This window comes from Podarcis liolepis (genome assembly GCF_965112155.1).
Source record: "Podarcis liolepis genome assembly, chromosome: 2".
In the NCBI taxonomy this organism is placed as follows: Eukaryota; Metazoa; Chordata; class Lepidosauria; order Squamata; family Lacertidae; genus Podarcis; species Podarcis liolepis.
In genome coordinates this window covers 76632010-76653936 of record NC_139555.1, presented here as the reverse complement: position 1 = coordinate 76653936, position 21927 = coordinate 76632010, and the positions used below count along the sequence as shown (strand labels likewise).

Below are 21927 nucleotides of genomic sequence, written 5' to 3'. Positions count from 1 at the left end.
CTAAGATAGTGTATGAAATGGGCTTTGAAGACTCTGAAGAACTACATAAAGGTGAATTGTTACACATACACTTCACTCTCATAGATACATACATATGAACCCATCTCTTTCCTCCTAATGAGTATCTTCTTGTTAGAAGACTATGCAGAGCAACCCTTAAGGGAAAGCTACTGTGGGGGGAGGGGAAATGAGAGCAAAGCATTTCTAGTCATCCTTAAGTTCATTTTAAACTTCATAAACCTGAGAAAGGGAGGAGCCCCCCCTACACACACACACACACACACACAAAATCAATGAATGAATGAATGCTTAGGCCAAGGATCAGCTTAAGCCCAAGAGCTCCATTTTGAACCTTAATATCAAGAACTTTAAGAACATAACATTTCTTTAAGGAAAAAGCAAAATTAAACCACGTAAGGAACGCAAGAAGATGAAAGCTTCTTAAAAGTACACCAGCGTTTATTCGGCAAAATTGCTGGCGATGAGATACTACAGTACTTTTAACATGGGGAATCAGCCTCTTTTGCTGCTCCCTTTAAAACATGAGATTAAATAGTGACCACCCAAGATTAGGCTCAGACCATCCTCAGAGTCTCCTGAGGCAGGAAATATCGGGGGCTTTTTTAGAAACTCTCACTCGCTCCCCGCCCTCGGCAGAATCACACCCACAGCTGTCAGCCCCGGGAGCGGCGGGGAGCCACTCAGCCAGGCTCACTAACAGCGACAGGTGGGACGGGGAGTGCGAGGGATGAGCCCCCTTCTTCCCTACCACCACCACCACCCGCTCCCCACCCCCACCCCCGCAACGCACCTGCCCTTCCAGCTCAACGGACTCACCCGGCTATAGGCCCAGCAGCCAACCGGCTAGAAATGATGCAATCTAAAGGAAAGCATGACAGGAAGTTTAGAGGGAGGAGGAGGGGCAAGAGCAAGGCGCGGCACGCCCACTAGCAACAGCCTCTCAGGGCGCTCCGTGCACAGGCTGCAAATAAGGCGGCCTCCCATTGGGCCGGAGGGTTTCCGGGCAACCATAAATCCTGGCCGAGGTTTCGGGGGAAGGGGAAGGGAGGCGCGTAGCGGCTGAAGAGTAGAGATAAGAAAGGGTAGACGGGCGCGCACGTCCTACTTGGCTTGCGAGTTCTCTTGCGCTGCCTGCGAAGGGCGGGCGGGGGGCGAGTGGAGCGAAGCCGCGCCGCGCTGACTCCCGGGGGGGAAGCGCCTAAAAGAAGGACCTTGAATGTCTGTGAAGGAACTAGACTGGCTCTCAGTGCAGCCTGGGGCTGCTTTCCTAGCTGCAGCGCCCTGCGAGGCTCTCTGATTGTTTTATGGAAGACGTGGATGGCGAGGATGTATTAGATATATATTGCAAATAATACTGCTATCTATCTATCATCTATCTATCTGTCTATCTATTAAATTTGTATACCGCCCCTCACTGGAAGATCCTAGGGCATCTTCACAACAGAAAAATGCAAACTGATAATACTAATGATGAGTTTACGAAAGGACTGCACCTACACATTGTTTCATAAAATTTTTACAACACTGATGGACGTAGTCAAGTGAGGTGGGGCAAGGGGGGCAGCTGCCCGCCCCCCTAAATCAATAAAAATAAAATGCATAGGAAGCTGAGGTTCTGCCTCCCCTAACAAAAGGCCTGCCCCCCCCCAAAAAAAATCCTCCTGGCTACGCCCATAGGTTTTGTTATTACAGTACTAATAACAAGTGGACCTACTTGGTGTGTGTAATGGATTGTTTCTATATAGAAATTAATTTTTTTTAATAAAAAAGAAAGAAATTGTGGCATTTGTAAGCCAATCAACATACGAAGTGTGATTTGAAAATTCTCTCTGCGGATTCAGCCCATAAGTGATAAGTAAAGGTAAAGGGACCCCTGACCATCAGGTCCAGTCGTGACCGACTCTGAGGTTGCGGGCGGCGCTCATCTTGCTTTATTGACCAAGGGAGCCGGTGTACAGCTTCCAGGTCATGTGGCCAGCATGACTAAGCTGCTTCTGGCGAACCAGAGCAGCGCATGGAAATGCCATTCACCTTCCCACTGGAGCGGTACCTATTTATCTACTTGCACTTTGACATGCTTTCGAACTGCTACGTTGGCAGGAGCAGAGACAGAGCAACGGGAGCTCACCCCATTGCGGGGATTCGAACCGCCGACCTTCTGATCAGCAAACCCTAGGCTCTGTGGTTTAACACACAGCGCCACCCGCGTCCCTCATAAGTGATATAGAACTGATCAATTGCAATGTCAGTAGTTTGCATTGCAGTCTTTCTCCTCTGTTGCCATTTAAAATCTCTGGATTTCAAAATGATCTCTTGCCATGTTGTTAAGTGAGCTATAAGAAAGTATACTTTCTTATATATAACTTGGTATGCTTTCTTATATAATTTTTTTATATATATAACTGAGTTGTGGGTGAGTGGCACCACTTTGTGGTGGTTCCAATCCTACTTGGATGGTTGTTTCCAGAGGGTGATGCTTGGAGAGTGCTCTTTGGCCCCATGGAGCCTTCCTTGTAGCGTTCCTCAGGGTCTGATTTTATCTCCAGTGCTGTTCAACATCTACATGAAACTACTGAATAGGGTTACCCATGAATTTTGAGAACTTTGTCGGCAATATGCTGATGACAGAAAGTTCTACTTCTTTACATCTGCAGGTGTGGCAGTGGATGCACTGGAGAGCCAATAAACTGAAGCTCAATCTTATATGGATTGAACTTCAGTTTATTGGCTCTCCATTACTGAAGCAAGGCGCTGTTATTGGGTGGTTCCCTAGACCAGATGGATGGGAGGTTGCCCGCTCTTGATGGGGTTATACTGCCTTTGAAGGATTGTGTACTTCTGGATCCATTGCTGTCGCTTGAGGCTCAGGTGGCCCTGTGGAACGGACTTATTTCCATCAGATTGGTTGGTGGCCCAGCTGTGCCCCTATCTGGATGGGGATAGCCTGACTTCTGTTGCCTATGCTTTGGTAACCTCTAGGTTAGATTACTGCAGCACGTTATATGTGGAGCTGTGTCCAAATATGGTTCAGAAACTTCCGCTGGCGCAAAAGGCAGTGGCCAGGTTGCTCACAAGGTCAAGACAGCAATCCAACCTCAACTGTACAGACTGCCAATTGGTTTCTGTGCCCAATTCAAAGTGCTGGTTTGAATTGAGTGAGGAGATTAATACAGGCTAACGGCTGCCTGTATTGTGATTCATTGGGGCGGGGATGTGGAGAGATTAAATACTGAAAATTTATATGGAGGAACAGATGCTGTCTATAGGCAAAAAAAAAAAAAAAACAGAGATGTACAAACATTATTTCTTCTTTTCTTTTTATCACTGATATTAAATTTCCATCAACATGTGTTTCCTTTGCTGTTTTGTCTTTTATGTAATTTGAACACCAGCATGGCCTGTTTGTAATCTAGGGTGTGTTCACAGCATTTTGCTGCTGTAAGTAATCAAGAAACAATCCTTCTGGCTCAGGCTTCATCAGTGTTCAGTGTTTACTTATTTCTAGATTATCTTTCAGGGTTCGCTGCTGTTTTCCCTATACTGCCTAAAAGGGAGTGAACCACTTTGGAACTACATTAGTTTTTCTGGGGAACAATTGCTGAGGTAAAGCAGGTAAAGTATTGTGTAGCTATTTCTGCCTCCCTAGGGGGAAATAGTTGGGGTAAATGAAGAATAGGCATTGTGGTGCCCTGCACAATGTTGCCAGCGATAACGGCAGCCCCAGCCAACTATGCCAGTTGTCAGGATTTGTGACAGTTGGAGCTCACAACACATTGGCAGCTCCTCGGGGTAAAGTAAGCAGCATTGACATAATTAATGCAAAGGAATATTCAGAGTGGCACTATTTTTCTCAGCCTATATCAAAGCGGAAAGGCACAACAGTACCGTATCTACTACATACCTCACCCTCCATAAATTCTTCAATTTTAAATGAAAATAATCCTGTATTCCTTAGAAGATAGGATTATCTAACTTTACCTTTAAAGTTAACCTGACAGGTAGGTTAGGCTTAAACAGTGCACTTCACAAATGAGGAACACAAGTCATTTTGGCTCAAGGTCCAGAATTCTGCCCTCTATAGTACAATGGCTTCTGTTACTACTATAATTTCAGGGGAGAGTAAGAAGTGCAGTTCTTTACCCCTCACATTAATGTCAGTAGTAAAGTACATTAATTTTAAAAGTTTAATTTCAAACATATCATACCTCATCAAGGTATCTGGTCCCATCAGTCTTGGCTCTGGAAGTGAGAGTCCCATATGGTTTGAAAATATTCACCTGGTTGTCTAACAGCTAAATGGGCAGAATAAAAACATTGCCTCCTTTCTGTTTCTGGTTCAGTATTCCTCCATACCTAGGGTGTAGTTATCTTAATTCCAACAAAATTCTGTGGTTTGTTATGAAAATATTTCTTCTGCCATTTAACAAGAAGGAATTGAAGATGCTGATCATACACTGAAAGCAAAATGCAATAGTCTGGAGATGGCATGCACTAAAACTGTAACTGCCCAAGTTCTAGAAGTGAGGCTATGCAGAAAACCTGAGCACAGGCTTTCTCTTAATAAAATACCAGCACTTATGTTCATTAATGCAGCACTTGCAGAGATTTGTAAAGCATTTTACAGCACAGCTATAAAACAGAGTTAAAACATGCATACATTTACAGCTTCACTCTATGCTTTCAAACACATCCTGGTACCTTAATGCTATGTTAATCAGCTTTGAGTGAAAGACCACTAGAGGGCAATATTTTCCTTCACTGGGTAGTCATAGAATCATAGAATCATAGAATCATAGAATCATAGAATCATAGAATCATAGAGTTGGATTCAATACCGTACTGTTATAGAGTCCTATAGACATCTGCTTGAGAAGGACTTTTCATATATTCATATTTAACCAAGTTCTGGATTCAGGTATTAAAATCTGTTTTCATAAATATTTCAAAGTTAGTGAAAAGCACTGATGATTTGTATAGGCCCGGGGTGAGAGCCCCAGCAGAGATTTAAAATCATAAAACATGCAGCAAAGTGTGGAAATACAGACTGTTAGACCTTTAAAACAGCCCTTCTATGTTGTTTGCAAAGTTCCCCACTTCCCTTAGCATAGAAACAGACTGCACATTTGGTAGGTTAGGAATTGTTTACTTACAAACTTTTCAAATGTCAGATTCATGTGCTATTCCATACATCAGCAAGAAAAGACATGCGGCAAAACCTAGGTTAGTTCCCAAGTGGTAAATGTTTCTAAATTAATTGTATCAAACACAAAGATGGCTTGCTTAACCCACGCAATCTAAGCTCAGAGCATGTATTGTAGACCTCCTTACTGTTAGGGTTCACATCATGGAAGAGAGAGAACAAAGAGTTTGGTAATGCTACCTCCCAAGGTGAGGGCATGTGACCTAGCTAAGACTGGCAGGACAGCTTACTCTATGGTCTTAACCGCTTTATGCATTCATTAGAATTAAGCATTTGGTTATATGAGCCTGATTTATCCCACAGGCGTCACATGCCAATGGTGGGTGGAGCAAGAGGCAGAAGTGTGTCGAACAGTATTAATGAAAATGTGCGCTTACATAATAGGCTAGTTTCTACAGACACCCCCCCCCCCCCACGTCTTCTTTCCAGACAAACAAGAAGAATCATCAGAGTTCAAGGACACAAAATATGGGCTGGGCAAGGTTACTGTTAGGCAGTGCTTTTTTTTTTAGAACAAAAGGTGCCAGAACTCCCCATGAAATTGTTACAGTAAGTGCCACACTTTTGACATTTAGGGGAGGAAAGACACCGGTACTGCGTAACCTTTATCACTGCCAGAAAAAAAGCACTGCTGGTAGATGGTAGATGGATTTGCAGCTGGTTAACTAATAGAACCCAAAGAGTGCTCACTAATGGTTCCTCATCATCCTGTAAAAAAAGTTGACAAGTGAGGTGACACAGGGCTCTGTCCTGGGCCTGTTGTCGTTCAACATTTTTAATAAATGTCTTGGATGACTTGAGGAGATGCTCATCAAATCTGTAGGTGACACCAAACTATGATTCACATTCTGTGCAAACCATAAATGTCAAACAGGTATGTTTAAGTTAGAGTTATTCTGTGTTTCAGACTACAAGCAGCACCCACCACTCTCCTGAAGGTATACAGTCCCAAGGGACTCCCAGTGGAGGGAAAGGGCAATGTGGGCCAATATGATTATCACAATAGCAGCAAAGAAAGTTGTCAAACATCACGGACAACAGTGGTTGTCAAACACCACTGTTACATGGAGAATCTTAGCAGATGAGCATAGCTGTTTCTGGATGCAACATGATCTTACCTGTATGGTGGCTGCAAGAATCAGCACTGGGAAGTCACAGCTGCATAGATGGAGAGTGCTTAGTACACATGCATTGCTTCAGGCAGTCAAGCTGAATCATATGGGCCTTTCTGTGACATATGAGCCAGCCCTAAGGCAGGCAGTTATGAATACAGTGTTTCCCTAAATTCCTATAGTAAGGTACTCTAGGATAATTTCTCCATATCAGCTGAGCCTGATGATTCTGCACCATCCATTAAAGCCTCAAGTACTGTGAGCAATATTAATGTTAAGCCTTATAACTTTGCAGTCTACTGGAAAGTCTCATGGAAAAATAACACTCCCAGTGATTAATTTGTTGAAAGTGAGACACCAAAGTCTGAATATATGTCACGTAATTAGTCCTGGAAGACCTCCTTAATTCAGACTATATACAGTGGGGCAGCTAAGGAGGCTTAGACTCAAGACTGTATTGCCCTTGCTCCCAACTCGGTAGTTGGTAATGTTCACTGTTTCACTCACTTTAAAATGTGGTAAGCCAGCCATGAGTAATTAGACTAGGCACAGGGTGTGGTTACTCAAGGGTGAAGGAATGGTTCTCTGAACATGCTCAGATGCACCTATTTATTCACATTTTTGCAGGCTCCACTCTAAGGAGCAGTTTTCCTGATCGAACCCTACCCCAAATTAAGCCCAGCTTTCCCCCCAGGAATGCTATTTAAATGTGGATTTTAATTTAATTTTCTTTGTCCAGGCAGATTTCTTAAAAAGAAAGAAAAGAAAAGAGTGAGCAGGGGGGAAATAACAGGCTTGAAGTTTATGAGAGTGCATTGTACCCTTGGCATATTTAGGATAAAATGAGTGGGTTGGGAGGGTGTCTGAAGACCCAAAAGCTTCCCAGAACTGTTAACATAGACACTTCTTAGGACAGGTGGACTCCAACATGCATCAGCCCCAGCCAGCATGGGTAATGGTCAGGAATGACAAGAGTTGTAGACCAGCAACATCTGGAGGGTGCCACACTGGCTATCCTGAGCTTAGGGAATAACTATGAGGTTTCAGTGCAAACCTCTTGATCTGCAGCTGTTACAAAGTCTATCCAAATATACGTTCACAAGGTAAGCAATGACATCACCTTTTCTCATCCCACTACTTTCCATGTGACAAAATACACACATGGTTTATTCATAGCTTAGATGACAGTTACAGGTCTGACATCAAAGCTTAGCACTGGAATGCTGAATGCCAGGTGTCTGTCTCAGAGGTTACAAAACAACAAAGCAGGGATATGAGTATGCAGAGTGCCTTTCCCAGGCTAAATCTAGGTGCACACAGCTATGTGCATCACTTGGCTTTTCCACACTTGATTTATAAGCATGACTGCTAAGTGAATGTGTGGACTGTTGGAAAAAGGACATGAAAAAGGCTTGAAAGGCAGAGGTCCTTTTATCTACACATTGCAGAGAGTAGTCTACAAACAGCCTTGCAGTATAATTCACTGTTATACCCTGATTGTAGGTTGGAGGGTAAAGGCGCTTATGGCGGCCCTGCAATGTGCTCCATTGTTAATATTGCAAATTAACAGGTGAGACTGGTTTTGATTCCCATTCAAGAACCCACATTCAGATTGTACCAAGGCTGTGTACACACTCCCATGTACTCTACATCCAGCGCACTCCCACCACTGATTTGGGAAGTGGTGTACACATCAATAGCCACGATCCATTTCAATCCCCTCCTGAGGGTTTCTTCCAAAGATGTTGTGCACTTCTGCAAACTAGGTGGTTACAATCAGCTAGCTGCTGATGGTTCCATGGCTGTGGCTGTGGTTGTTTTGGTTCCATAAGCAACAGCATTTGGTTAATTTAATTGCAATTGGTACATCAGACACATTTTGATTCTAAATAAATACACATACTTTTCATCAGAGATCTGAATAGATGCTAAACCACCACACAATTCTGATTCTCATTTTCTACTGCCACTCCACAGATTAGACCAGGCATCCCCAACCTTCAGCCCTCCAGATGTTTTGGACTACAATTCCCATCATCCCTGACCACTGGTCCTGTTAGCTAGGGATCATGGGAGTTGTAGGCAAAAACATCTGGAGGGGCGCAGGTTGGGGATGCCTGGATTAGACAAATGACAGGCTCTTCTCAGCAGATGATCCTTTCCTCTGAAAATTGTTCTTTCTTTTTTTTTAGTCAATGGTGGCTGATTAGTAATAAGTCATGCTTTGTATTGTAGTTCATTTTTGTAGTTCTTCACCAGGTGAAGAAACAGGATGAGGTGGCAATGTGAACCAGTGGTGTCTTGAGTTACCTGACACTGCCTTCTGTTTTGCCTCAGGCAAAACACTTCTTCCTCACATGAAAAAATATTTCAAGGGTACCGTCTTAACCAGGCATAGGCAAACTCTGGCCCTCCAGATGTTTGGGACTACAATTCCCATCATCCCTGACCACTGGTCCTGTTAGCTAGGGATGATGGGAATTGTAGTCCCAAACATCTGGAGGGCCGGAGTTTACCTATGGCTGGTCTTAACCTAGGCCTCTCAGAATTATTTAGCTGGTGAATGTATTTTGGACTCCCTGTGCTGATATAAGTTATCCCTGTGACTTTATTTGAAATATTCACATGGAAGAGAAAAAGAGAGGATTAGGAGGTCGTCTAATCCAGCCAATGCCAAAGAATAGGATTTTATCACGTTAACCATATCCGTATATCATACAGGTACATCATTACAAACACCCCTGTCATTGCTCAGCCAACTGAGCAGTGTACTACACACACAAACAAATGCTTTTATTGTCATCAATGTGAGGACTAGCAAGACTCTGGAATGTGAAGCAAAATCCATTCATGTAGCCTCCTGTGGAAATGTAGGGAGGAATTTGACATCATGCTAAAGTTTCCGAAAGCACAAGAATTTCTGCTTGCCTGACCAACTCTCTCCCCTCTCATTCCCCTGCATATTCTGAGGGTTCTCCCAAGCACACCCCCTGAGACTATATTGGGGGTGTGAGTGTAGGGGCACGGCAGGAAGAGAGGGGGCAAGTCCCATTACACTAACGGAAGTCATTGTGCTGGCCAGTTACTGGAATCCAGCCCATAGCTGCACACCACAGCCAATCTCTGCTGAGCAGTAGCTGGTTGTTCCAGGCGCTCACCCAAGCGGATTTTGCAGAGTCTTAGAAATATGGTTTATTCATACATATTTACATTTGAAGCCTTCAATGGAGGGGGTGCAGAACATTATGTTCAAAGGGTGTCCCTCATTGCTCCTCTCACAGCTTCAGCAAGCTTGGGGCCAAAGTAGCAGCAGCCAATCATGGCCTCCAGTCTCACAGTGCAGCCTCCTCTAGCCAGCGCCACGTGGAGTTTTGCCTACATTCCTCCTCCTTGTTCCCAGAACACCTTGCTCCAAACCTCTGCGTAAAAGGACAATTTTTTCCCTGTGTGACATCACATTCATGTTGCCCTTGTAGGGTCTTTTGTCTTCTAGATGGCTTTTGCGATGGGGTAATGGCAGGGCCGCCATCTCCCTCTGCCTCTCTATCTTGCAGCAAAACAAGCTCAGCCTGTCAGCTCACCTTAATTGTCAAAGCTCTGATAAAACCCCAGCACCCAAGAATCTAGAAGAAAAAATCTGGCACCCACGGATTTGGGGGATCCCTGCTCCTCCACTAATCCAGTATTGACCTACCAACACAAGTAATAATTCCACCTCTTACGAATCGTGATAATTATAAGTAAACGTATTAGCCCCTCCAATCAGCAAATGAGTTATGAGTGTGGATGGGGTGTGGGGTTTAATCCTTGCTATTCCAGCATGACGGAGATTAGGAGATCAGACAGCAATAACTTCTCCAGTTCACTGTTTTGGTCTGAGCTACATATAACTTCCTGTGCAAAAAGTCTGATGGAGGGGAAGGGGCAAAACAGAGCTGCTCAAACTACACGCACCAATCAGCCATGCAAAATGCGGGCAATTGCACAAAACTTCCACACTATGCAAACATTTCAGGACTATTTTGGATATTTTACAAATGCCAGATCTTTTTGCAATTGAATTAAAAGTGGTTTGGTGAATGCAGTGTTCCAGAATAGCGATGGAATGATAATGACATGTGGAAGTACATGACTAAGTCTGGAAAAAAACCCAGCAGCTATAGAGCTACACAAAAAACATCTGGAAGGGCGCTAAGGCACATTTAAGACAACTAGAGTTTGGCTGAGAGCCAGTGGGTAGCATATAAACTTCACATTTTGCCATATATCAAATTGTAATGGGATAGTTTTCCTTCTTAAAAAAAAAAAAGCGGGGGGGCTGAATAATTAGGATAGTGAGCCAGATCCTCACATATCCCCTGCAGCTACAGTATTATGGTTCTCCTGCTTTCCCTAAGTGCAAAGCCCAAGATTTTAAAGTGGTCGTTTACCATTAAGAAACAAGGTGTGGATTAGTGCACCCAGCAAAAAGTAGTGAATCTAAATCATCATCATCAAGACCCTCCCATCCCACTGAATTATCTGCAAAAAAATAAATAAATCCACATTGAAAAACCCAAGCTGAACTGGGAGAAAATAAGTAAAGGAACACAACAAAGCATAAACTCCTATTTTTGAAGTCTCCTAGTGAGACAGTTCTGTTTGTTTACTCATCTTCTCGGGGTGGGTGTGTGCAAGAACTGCTCCACGTGACGATTATAAACAAGGCCAGAAGAGCTGGCTGCGCGCCCGCCCCCTTCGATTCGTGCTGGCGCTGCTGCACTCTCGTAAATAGGGAAACGTTTGACCCATCCTCTTCCTCCTAGTACAGTACACCATCTTCCACAGCTTCTTTGCCACCCGCCGCCATTGCAAGGAATTTACTACACAGTATTGTACTATATAGCAGTCATTTTAAGAATAATAACAACAACGCGCATTCTTAAAAAGTAACATTAACCTGACCTTAGCGATGACAGATAAGCCGCACTGCTCACTTTTCTTAAACTGAACTGCCCCCGAAAATGTACCCCGTGCCGTCCAATCTCAGCGTCTTGTTTACGCAGAAGAAATATCTCTTGTGTTCAGTGAGGTTTACTCTCACTTCTAGCAAGTGCGCATAGGTTTGCAGTCTTAGTCTGACAGTTTATGAGAAAATGTTCATTGGTGAGGGAGGGAAGCACCTGTAGAAGCGGCTTCCCCGCCGGGGCTGCTTCATGTTTCTGGAAAGAGAGCAGATCGGTCTCCTCTCAATCCCTAAACATGTTTCCTTGTGAGCTCCGCTGAACTAAAAGGGGTTTGCTTCCAAATCGGGGTGCAAGTGGAAACGTCCAAACAAATACATGTCCACCTTCAAGGAACACAGTCCACCATTTTCTCTGCCCTGGCCAAGGAGACAGGATGGCGGAATCGTCTGCCAGCTGACATGGGGGTTGGGTGGGTGGTGGAGAGGTCCATTGATATGAAGCTAAGAAGCAAGAAGGAGTTAAACTGAGCAGGGAAATAGAGTTAAGAAGGAATTGAGTACTGTAGATATATATAGCCTTGAATGTCACTGAAAATGCGCTTTGCAGCCTTCCGTCCTAGGAGTGGAACCGCAGACTGTGCATTCTGACGGCTCTATCTCTCCGCTACCGAGATGCGGACGTGAACTTTCTCGGGCCGCCACACTCCTTTCGCGTCTGCCGGGTTCAGCGACCCACTTTGAGCCATTTTACGCGCCTACCCCACTCGCTCGCGTTTCTACGGACAGCTAAGCACTTTACGGAAGAGACCTCGAAGACGCGGCTCTCGGAAGAAAACGCAAGCGTAAGTACGGTTTGTGCATAGGAGCTCAGGAGAAAACTTGCCTTGCGATTTGGACCAAACCAACATAGATATAGATATACACCCTCACACAAACACCCCCCCCCCAAAAATGGGGAAAGAAACCTCACAGCAGCATCTTCCCTCCTCCCCTCAGATTGTCTAATTTTTGCGTTTTATTTGTGTCCCTCCAGTTAAGGCTCTGGAAATATTTGTGGGAATATTTGTGTAGATAATTGTGGGAAACGGCTCACCCCCCTACAGTGGCCGCCATTGGATCGTTCCAAACTATATATATAAGTGGGCGAGGCGAAGCGTTCAAACACACAGAGGCTGAAACGAGTAGGGAGAGTTTGGTATGTGCTTTATTTTTTGAGCGCTTTGAGCTGAGCGGAACTTGTAGGCACAGCCCAGTGGCGCTTCACTCCTCCTCACCCCCCCCTCTCCTTTCCCCACCGTCTCAGGCACCAAAATCCAGTTCCTGTAGAGAAAGGGGGTTCTTGGACTTGAGCAAAACACCCCCGGACCCACCTAGCAACTCTGAGCAGCAGTAGCAGCAGCAGCTAGCCTTCGAGGTGGTCAAGCTGCCCCTCAGCCTGCAGCCTCTCGGCCGGGCTATGCGCTGCAAAAAGGCTCTGGTCAAGAAAAAAACGGAGCGGATTGTGAAAAGGTAGAAGCTAGGCGAGGAGAGCCCAGTGTGGGGGATCTGGAGGTTTGAAGGGCGTCTGGAGAAACCGACCCGAGAAGGAAGCAGCGAGAGGGGGGAAAGGACGAGGCGAGGAGGGCTGCTGCTTTTGGGGGGGTTGCTTGGCAGCTGCCCCGGGAGTATGCGAGAGGAGTGTCCTTTGCTATGCTGAGAAGGCAAGAGCTGCTGATGTGCGGCAAGGGGGTCCGCTGCTGGGTTCCCCCCCAGGCCGGGAGAGGCGAAGAGGTGCCGGAAGGGGCGTTCTCCCGCTTGCAGCCGCTGAAGGAGAGGGGGCAGCCGCGGAGGGTCTTCGGCCGCGGCAGGCCCAGCTGGCACCACCGGAGGCGGGGCAGGAACCCCAGTTCCTCGAGGGCGCACGGACGCCAGCACTATCACCAGCAGCAGCAAGCCAAGGTCTGGCCCCGCTGCTACCGGCCCACGCGGCCGCGGGTGCTGCTGTCTCTGCGCCCGGTCAACATGATGGGCAAGCGGGCGCCGGGCATGCGGGCGCCGCGCAACACCAACCAGTTCCTGATGCGCGAGAAGTACCAGCTCATGCACCTCCGCTCGGACTCGGTGGGCACCGAGAGCGGCGGCTCGGACTGCGAGATGGACCCGCTCAACATGGACTCGTACCTGGGCGTGCTGGAGAACGCGCGCGGGGCGCTCATGGACTGCCCCAGCGCCGACGGGTCGCCCTCGCCCGCCTGGGCCCCGACGACAGCGGCGGCGCTGCTGCCGCCCCCCGACGACGGCGGCCTCTCGCCGCAGGCGCCCGGGCTGCGCTTCTTCGGAGGATCCCTGGAGGGCGCGCTGCAAGAGGAGAGCTTGCAGTACTTCCCCTCCGAGGACGATGTCATCGAGAGCGAGATCTTCATGGAAAGGGACTTTCACGAGTTTTGTAGCAGCATCGCCTGACCTGCCTGGGCTTTTCTTTTCTTTCCGTGGCTGGGCTGAATGTCATCTCGTTACGTTCTCTTTTTCACCGCCGTTTGTCCGAGTGGATCTCGGGAGCCACACCGCCTGGGTAGCTGGGGTGGGTTGTGGTGGTATGAATGTATGCTTCAGTGTATTGAAAACTCCCCAATCTCTTGACTGCCCCCCCCCCAAAATGGACCAATGGTCAAGTCACAACTTACCACAAAGGTGTGTGGATAAACACTTGCTAAGGTGGCAACCTGTGAAGATAGTAGGATTTGTTGAATTTGTGTCTCACACTTGCCCCTGATGTATGTGGGCAAATAGCCATCTCTGTCCCCTGCGTGGTGACACTCTGGTCTGTCATAGATCCTATTAGATCCTCATTTTTATTTCCTGCCCAAGGAAACTGCAACAACTCTGGTCAATGGTTTTAACCAGACCCTTTGGACACACCATTATTATTAAAGATTATCATTGGGAGAGGCAGGGCTAGCCCCCCCCCCCCCAGGCAAGGTGAGGCGATTCCCTCAAGCAGCAGCATCCACAGGGGCAGCAGATCCCGATGTAGAGCTTTATTCCCCTACTGTTCTCTTACTTTTCCCCTGAAAGGGGGGGGGGCACCATTTAGTGGTTCACCTTAGGTGCCAAAATATGTCTGTCTGACCCTGAGGAGGGAAAATTTAGATTTTGACTGGGGGTGGGGAGGTGGGAGGAAGCGCTCTGGCTGAATTTGTCATTTTTATGGAATATGCTCAGAGAAGCTGCTCAGATGCAAAGAACAAAATTTATGTGGTCAAAAGAGATAACAGCATTTATGTAAGACGCATTGTGTTCTCTAACATTTGTGTATTTTTTATGATGGCATAATCAGGAAGACTGCAGCTACATCCCATATGCCTTCAACTCCCAGTTAATTTGGGGGATGGATGGAGAAGGGAGTTAAAAGAGAAAGACGCTCTGTATTGGGGCATTTTTTAAAAACAAAACAAAACACTTCCCTGCTACCCCTTTTGCGTTTTTGTCAAATGGGGCCAGGCCAATTGATATGCAAAATTCTATGATTATGACTGTGAATGAAGTACACTTTTTATAATAAAAGGAAATGAGATGTGACTTCTTGTGGGTTTCCCCCCACCTCTTTCTCTGTGGGAGGTGGGAAGATGCAATGGGAGAGGGGAAGACCAAGCCAGTCTTGTGGAAGGAGGGAAGGGGATCTGCAAGCCTGACAGTGCTCACTCTGTGAAAGAGGCAGTTCCAAAATTAGGTAAACTCATTTTTCTGCTGTTCTGTGCTGAATAATGGGCAGATCTTTAAATAAGAGACATCATTAAATCCCTGGGCTGTCATAATAGGAGGGAAGGAGCACAAGTGCCCACGCCACCATTAAAAATAAAAAAGTGTCAAAGAGGTATATAGACCAGCTTGACTGCCTTCCTCTTAGAAGCTAAACATTACAACAGGAGACACCCAAAGTGTGGTTTGCATGTTGGTGGTACAGTGTGAGGAAAGGAATACAAGTAAGCTAGCATTACGTCTGACTCAACAAGGCAGTAGGCAAGAGTGAGGAACAAAGGTGGTGGGAGGGATTTGAGAGCCTGCAGAGAATAAAGAAACACAGCCACCTTTATGAAAGTGCACACCATACCCCACAGCCAATATCCTCTACTGGAGAAGAAGCAATACAATTCAAAATTGAAATACAGTGGTACCTCGGGTTACGTATGCTTCAGGTTACAGACCCTTCAGGTTACAGACTCCACTAACCCAGAAATATTACCTCGGGTTAAGAACTTTGCTTCAGGATGAGAACAGAAATCGTGCAGCAGCGGCGAAGCAGCAACAGGAGGCCCCAATTAGCTAAAGTGGTGCTTCAGGTTAAGAACAGTTTCAGGTTAAGAAGGGACCTGCGGAACAAATTAAGTTCTTAACCAAGGTACCACTGTATTCTCATTCAGCCATTTTTCCCCACCATGAACACTGTTGATAAAATGGAGGGACGAAAATTACCTGGCACTCCAAGATCCAGCTTTGAACACTAGAGGGAGAAACAAGATCTCTCAGCTCAACTTCTGTAGCAGTTTGCTCATATGATCAGCAAGGAAGCATGTACTAGGGAACACTTGGACGTGCTGCAGAGAGGAATAAATAGATCACAGACATCCAGTTCCTACAAGCCAGTTCCCACCCTTCCAAGTTGTAGCAGCTTGCTTGCACAGAGAAGAGGTGTCAGATTTTGAGAAACCTCTTGTTATTTTTTTAGTGTGCTTTCAAATACTACTTGTTTGTTGCAGGAAAAAATAATTTTCCAATAAAATGTATGGTTACTTGATTTTTTTCCAGTCTCTTGATGGGAAACATTTTGGTCACCAGGGCAACTAGAGTTGGTAAACTGGAGTTGGAAATGGGGAAAAAAAGAGCAATAGCAGTCATTGCCTGCCAAAATGTGCAAGAGGAGGTGTTTGCTAGTTCTGGGAGCTTGGAGTTAGGACAGGAGGTGGAAACTTAAAATGTCCTAAGTGTTGCTAAAGATTAGCACACTTCTCTCTCCTGCGCACAAGCGTCTAAGCATTCCCTGAGCTCTCCTGGCATTGGTGTGGTTTCCTGCATGGCAAGCAAGAATGTTTGACAAGCAGCAGGGAAAGTAACAGTGGAGCCATTGATTCTGAAACTTTAGTTTACATGACCTATTCCACGTAGGATAACCTGAGCACAATAGCACATGAGAGATTGCCACGTATCAGTGTAACTTGAGCCTTTTTATACATACCTTGCAATGTGGGCAGCATATATCTAATTCTGATTGGCAGGCTGCCACTTTTCCAACATTAAGAAGCATGCACCTAAGAGATATGCAAAGTGCTTTGCCTTATGTATGTGGGTGATGGCCAGAGTTCCCCCTGCTTTTCCAGGAGTCCCTTTTGCAATGTGCATGGTTTGAGTCAGGCAAATTCCATGCAGTTCCACACAAGTTCCATGCAATGGAGGAAGGGGGGAGAGCACAAAATAAACTGAGCAAACTTGGTAGATGTGCCCCATACAGTATTTATAAAAAGAAGTAGCCGTATAGCACACAGCTGAGCATTAGCAACTTAGTCGTGAAATTCCTGTTTTTGCTGTCTCAGGCAGCCACCAAGGATTACCTAGTGAAGAGTTCAATCCATTGGGACACCAATTGCTGCTTGTTCCTCTCCTGGAACTGCAGGAGTTAAACATCCACCCACATCCCTTTACTATCATAATAGGTTGCAGCATTGTGAGGTAGCAGTTTTCTAATAAAACACACTCAAATGTAGACCCTAAATGGCAGCAAGATGCAAGAGCGCTACAGTGCTTGAAATTCTGGAATTTCACTGGAGTAGACCGCTATCAGTGAAAGTCTACTTTTGGGGGGTTTTTTAATAAATGTAATAGCACTCTGTAAGATCCCTGTGCCCCCTTTTTGTAGGTTTTTTTTTATGAACTGTGAAGCAGTTGTTTGGACACCCACTAGATTGCAAACTGGGTGATTAAATAAACCTCAAAGTGCCACTGGCTTAACCGTTCCCTCCTAAACAGAAGTGGCCTTACATTTCTGCTGCAAGCCCTGTACACTATCGGTGATTGCCTGAGTTCTCACTTAAAAAAAAGAAAAGTATGCTATATGCTACAACACTTTGAATTTCAGATATGTGCTCAGGAAGCAGGGCCAGCCCGCCCATGAGGCAAAGTGAAGCAGTTGCCTCAGTGTGGCAGGCATAGGACCATTGGGAGAAGCAGCAGATCTAGGCCCGCAAGTGGTGCGCTGCTTGCCGCCCCCACCCCTGACACAAATGCCACCAATGCATTCTCCATGCTGCTGCTGACTCCCCCCTCCTCACCGCCTGCCTCCTCCTCCTCTTCTTTCTCCATGCCATTGATTCCCCACCCCTAGCCAGCCTCCTTCCCTCCGCCTTTTTCTTGGGGGAAGTGGCAGAGGTGGCAGGGAAGGAGGTGGCACATTCCATTTTCTCTCAGCAGCAAAACGTGCTGGGCCGGCCCTGTGGGAAGCTTTGTGTGGGCAGGAGCTTCACCTATGCCTGTTCATGCCTGTCAATCTCCCTACTGTTTCTTAAAAGCTAAGAACAGCAGTCGTTGGGATTTGGGAAATAGCTAAATCAATAATTTAAATGATTTTAGATTAGGAAATTAGGTTTTGCAACTTTTGAGGCATGTGTGTTTAGGTATATTTACACTTCAGGTTACATACGCTTCAGGTTACAGTCTCCGCTAACCCAGAAATATTACCTCAGGTTAAGAACTTTGCTTCAGGATGAGAACAGAAATCGTGCTCCGGCGGCAACGCAGCAGCGGAAGGCCCCATTAGCTAAAGTGGTGCTTCAGGTTAAGAACAGTTTCAGGTTAAGTATGGACCTCCAGAACAAATTAACCTGAGGTACCACTGTATACTTTTGTTTTATTTGGTTTTTAATTGTATTTGTATTGTGTTGTCAGATCACTTTCATGTTTGCTGCCCTAGGCTCCTTTTGGAGGAAGGGCAGAATATGAATTTCATAAACAATGTGTGGCATTTTCAGCACAGTTATCTAAATCCAATGATCCTAAGCATACCCCTTCCCTGTTGCACAAACTACATTGGGTTAACATATAAATAGGGACTTCTGTTTTGGTTCCCCTTTGGTTTGTTTTTATTTAATGTTTCCTGCCTCTTTTACCATGATTGCATGGTGACATGATGAATTCCTGTTGAGAGTGGTCCCGGGGTGACCATTAGGATAGGCCAGGGGTAGGCAACCTAAGGCCCGCAGGCTGGATGTGGCCCAATCGCCTTCTCAATCCGGCCTGTGGATGGTCTGAGAATCAGCATGTCTTTACATGAGTAGAATGTGTCCTTTTATTTGAAATGCATCTCTGGGTTATTTGTGGGGCATAGGAATTCGTTCATTATTATTTTTTCAAAATATAGTCCAGCCCACCACATGGTCTGAGGGAAGGTAGACCGGTCCACGGCTGAAAAAGGTTGCTGACCCCTAGGATAGGCATTGCTGAGCAGCTGCCCAGACCCACACCCCTGTACAGAGGCCAGAGGCAGAGCTAGTTGTTCCGGCACCTGGAGTGGCGCACATGCAGGGCCATGGGGGCAAAGCAAGCATCCCAGGGGGCGGAGCGAGATGCCCATGGGGGCAGAGCAAGCGGCCCATGGCAGACTGCTTCCTGGGTGGGTGGGGGGGAGGGAACCGTGCTGCTTTGCCAGCAGCCTTCCTCCCTTCCCTCTTCCTTTTGACAGCTCGCAGGAGGCTCCCCCCCCGGAAGCAGCCCAGGATTGGGGGGCAACAGCGTGCTGCACGCCTATGACTCCCAAGCCTCCCCCGAGCTGTCAAAACGAAGGGGGAAAGGTCGCTGGCAAGGCAGTGCAGCTCCGCCCCTTCCCCCAACAGCTCAGCATAGGCCTGGGAGTCACAGGGGGGCACGCCGAATGTCGGCCCTCAGTGAAGACACCGCCCCCTTCTTCCGCCCCTGACAGAGGCCCCCCCCCCCGTCATTATCTGGAGCCTCCTGAGTCCTTGCTATCACTGCCTGTTATCCTCTGCTCTCCAAGTATTATTATTAATTATTATATTATATTATATTATATTATATTATATTATATTATATTAATTATATTATATTATAAAATTTATATACCACTCTTCATCCGAAGATCACAGGATGGTTTACAATAGTAATACACAATATGCAATATAAAAGCACAAAAATATATGACCAGAATCTCTTGACACAAATTGACAGGATTTTACCCCCGCTTTCCCGCCCCACAACAGTAGCAAGAGTTAAAATGTAGCTCCTCAACACATTGCTTAACCAGATGCGATCTTTCTTCACACTTGCCCTGGGTGGGTGGGGGAACAATCATTGTTACTGTCCGTTATCAGGATCACAGTCTTGTGCAACAGGATAATCCACAGCAGCAAATGTACCACCTATTGCAAAAATTACCACAAACTGCTCCTAAAATTTGCCTCATGGTAAGTCTGGCCTTGGCAAGTGTCGGAAATGCAGCTGTCTATGGTTTTAATCTGTAGCACGATCTGCTATCAGCTCAGCAAGGCTGCTGCCTATTACATGTCACCTTAATATTTCCCAGGCTTGCTGCAAAAGTTTTTTTTTAAAACTCCAAAACAATCAGATGTCATTCTGCTGGTATTCATCTAATGAGATTATGACTGTTGTTGTTATTCTTTCAGCTAATTGTGTAAACTCTTGCTTGGAACAATGTTTTATTTTTGATCCTGCCGTTTTTGCATAATACTGTATTGTGGTCTACCAAAATCCTCACACAAAGTCTAAAAGCTGTATATTCCTTAGTAACAGTTTACCTCCAAAAGTTACACATTTTAACCTACCTATGCTACAGTTCATTGTTTCCTTTTTATTTTAAGGGTTGGGTTTACTCAACTGATCTAGGTAGAGGAAGTTTACTTAAAATATGAGGAAAATAAGGATGAATTATGCAGAAAGCTGCTTTCTCAGAAAGGAGCTACAGTTGATAAAGTCATTCTGATTTCCTTGTCCCTGCAGAAAAAGGAAACACAACAACAACAACAACAACAACAACAACAACAACAACAACAACAACAAGTTTTAAATATTTATAGCCCACCCATCTGGCTAGTAGATATATTGTATTAAGTCGTGTGTACAGTAGTAGGGAAGGGGTGACTAACCTAGATGTTGTTGAGCTACAGCTTCCATCATACCTGACCATTGGTAGCTGGGCTGATGGGAGTTGAAGAGAGCCACAGATTCTCCATCCTTCCCCAGCCTCTCCAGGTAGGGCTGTAACCCTGGTCAGCTATTGCTGATTAGTGTTGATTAGACAATACTGAGCTGAATAGGCCAATGATCTAACTCAGTAGAAGGCACAAGGTAGGTTCCTAGGGTGAATATGCAGCCCCATCACTGTTTTCCTCTCTTAGACATGCTGGACCACATACAGTGATCCACACTTCTGTAAATTCCAGGTTTGATTAATGCAACCTGACTTGTAAAATTAAGGGGGCTGCCCTTGACATTCATTCAGTGCAGAAGGTTGCTGCAGATTCCCTAGCTGGTGTGGGGGGATGTGGGCATCCTGTACTCTACCAGGCACAAGCTTTAGTCAGACATTTGCCTGAATGCCTAAGGGCTAAAAGCAGAGCTAGACCTACCAGCCCCACTTTTCCATGTCCCCATAGATGCTGGCTCCCGACAATAAAACCCAAAGGGCAATAAAATGGAAAATATGAAATAAAAGAAACAATAAAATAGAATTAAAAATCAAAATGACTATTCAGCCCATTGGATGTGCCGTCTTCCATTTTCAGCCACAAATCCACAGATGCACAGTGGAACACCATCTTAAAAAGCCCTTCCTTGGGTTCCTGACCTCCCAAGGCTAGGTACACAGAGACAAGGCCTGCTCTGTAGCGTCATCCCAGTTCTGGATTATTCTCCCAAGGGTTACTTGCATAAAACAGTAGGATTTCAGCACAAAACTAGATGATGTGCTATGTGCATGGCCATGTTTTTGTTTTGTTTTGTTTTGTTGATTATAGCAGCAGCAGGACCTCCAGCCTAAAGCAGGATTGCAGCCTGGGGAGTGTGGTTTAACTCTTCCACCCTTTGTTGTTTTCTAAACTAGAACTGGTTCTCCACCCCCCACCCCCCACCCCAAGCTGCTATGTGCCTCAGGAGGGAAAATACTTGTTTCCTTTCCAGGGCAAACAGAAGCTTTGAGGGTACACCGCATTATTCACAGTGCAGTCTTAGTACAGATCAGGGGTGTCCACGATTAATGAAGTATATAGTATATATAATGCTTCATGTATTGTGATTCTTTGGCACCAGGCTACAACTTCTTCATTTGCCCGGGCCTTTTTATGCACAGTTTTTGCTGTAGATTTAAGCACTTTTATAAAATTGTGTTATATTGGTATGTTATGCCGTTGGTTTTTAATATTATTTTAATTGTGACCTACCATCATTTGTAGAAGACATTCCTAGTATACATAAATGAGTAAAGCCTTTTGTCCTGTAGCATGTGTTGAAAAATGATTAAAATCAACCTTTAATCAACTGATTCTGCTCTGACATAACTGTAGCTTTGAAGCCAAGAAGCCTCCATCTTCAGCAGTAGCACTCAAGCCTTATATCTGTCTTTTGCTTTGAAATGGCAAAGGTGAAGTAGA

General features: G+C 45.6%; 1 protein-coding gene across 4 annotated transcripts in view; it reads right to left on the bottom strand.

Moving 5' to 3' along the window:
• Positions 1–13527, bottom strand: part of IARS1 (isoleucyl-tRNA synthetase 1) — a 95583-nt gene extending 82056 nt beyond the window's left edge. The window contains exons 1-2 of one of the 4 annotated variants that reach the window (XM_083488910.1): positions 11931–12108; positions 11278–11855 (exon numbers count right to left, since the gene is read on the bottom strand). The gene's annotated coding sequence lies outside the window, so the exon portion shown is untranslated. Of the gene's footprint in view, positions 1–811; positions 986–11277; positions 11856–11930; positions 12109–13438 lie in introns of those variants that run through there. The other 3 variants (XM_083488911.1, XM_083488909.1, XM_083488908.1) reach the window with 3 other exon arrangements.
• Between the last annotated feature and the right edge of the window lie 8400 nt (positions 13528–21927).